This window comes from Octopus bimaculoides, chromosome 27, assembly GCF_001194135.2.
Source record: "Octopus bimaculoides isolate UCB-OBI-ISO-001 chromosome 27, ASM119413v2, whole genome shotgun sequence".
Taxonomy (NCBI): Eukaryota; Metazoa; Mollusca; class Cephalopoda; order Octopoda; family Octopodidae; genus Octopus; species Octopus bimaculoides.
Genome location: NC_069007.1, coordinates 8,603,962 through 8,604,997, shown reverse-complemented (window position 1 = coordinate 8,604,997; position 1,036 = coordinate 8,603,962). Strand labels below are relative to the sequence as shown.

General features: G+C 45.4%; 1 protein-coding gene across 2 annotated transcripts in view; it reads left to right on the top strand.

The window, feature by feature from the left end:
• The window catches only part of LOC106868911 (uncharacterized), a 10,936-nt gene that overhangs the window by 2,591 nt on the left and 7,309 nt on the right, over window positions 1-1,036 (top strand). The window lies entirely within an intron of this gene.

Sequence of the window (1,036 nt, the reverse complement as noted above, 5' to 3'; positions counted from 1 at the left end):
ATTGCCATGTAAAAAAAGACCTTTTGAATGTGGTTGTTGCCAGAACTGCCTGACTGGCCCTTGTGCCGGTGTCACGTAAAAGCACCCACTACACTCTCGGAGAGGTTGGCGTTAGGAAGGGCATCCAGCTGTAGAAACTTTGCCAGATCAGATTGAGCCTGGTGCAGTCAAACCGTCCAACCCATGCCAGCATGGAAAGCGGACGTTAAACAATGATGATGATGATGATAGATAGATAGATAGATAGATTGCCTCACAGAGGCAATGACAGGAAACCAAGACATTTGGAAATATGCTGTGATTGAGAAGACCCAGCAACTAAAGTGAGATATCAGCCATTCATGTCCAGTCCAGTTAAGAGTACCCCTGATGTGTCGGGCAATATAATATGCTTGAAAAGACCTGTTAAGTCAAGTAAAACCAATATTGTAGCTGTGGCCAGTGCTGGTGGCACGTAAAAAGCACCATCTGAATATGGTCAATGCCAAGTCCGCCTGACTGGCTCCCATGCCAGTGGCACATAAAAAGCACCATCCAAACATGGCCGATGCCTGTATCCCCTGTAATAATTATATAATAATTATAAAGACTATGGAGATTTGTTCATCATTGCCGGGGCCGCTGACTGGCTCCCATGCCGGTGGCATGTAAAAAGCACCATTCGAGTGTGATCGTTACCAGCGTCGCCTCACTGGCACTTGTGCCGGTGGCAAGTGAAAAACAACATTCGAGTGAAGTCATTGCCAGTGCCGCTGGACTGGCTCCTGTGCAGGTGGCACATAAAAAACACCATTTGAGTGTGGCTGTTGCCAGTACCACCTAACTGGCCCTCGTGCCGGTGGCACGTAAAAGCACCCACTACTCTCTCAGAGTGTAGTGGGTGCTTTTAATTAATTTGATTAATATCAATTTAAAACCAGTGGCCTAGCAAATTGATAACTCTGAAGATTCAGAAAATTATATTACATTCATATAAGACCATAGGTGGTCTTCTAGCAAAATGGATGTCTACTTGGTGGTCAACCCTCTTATATAT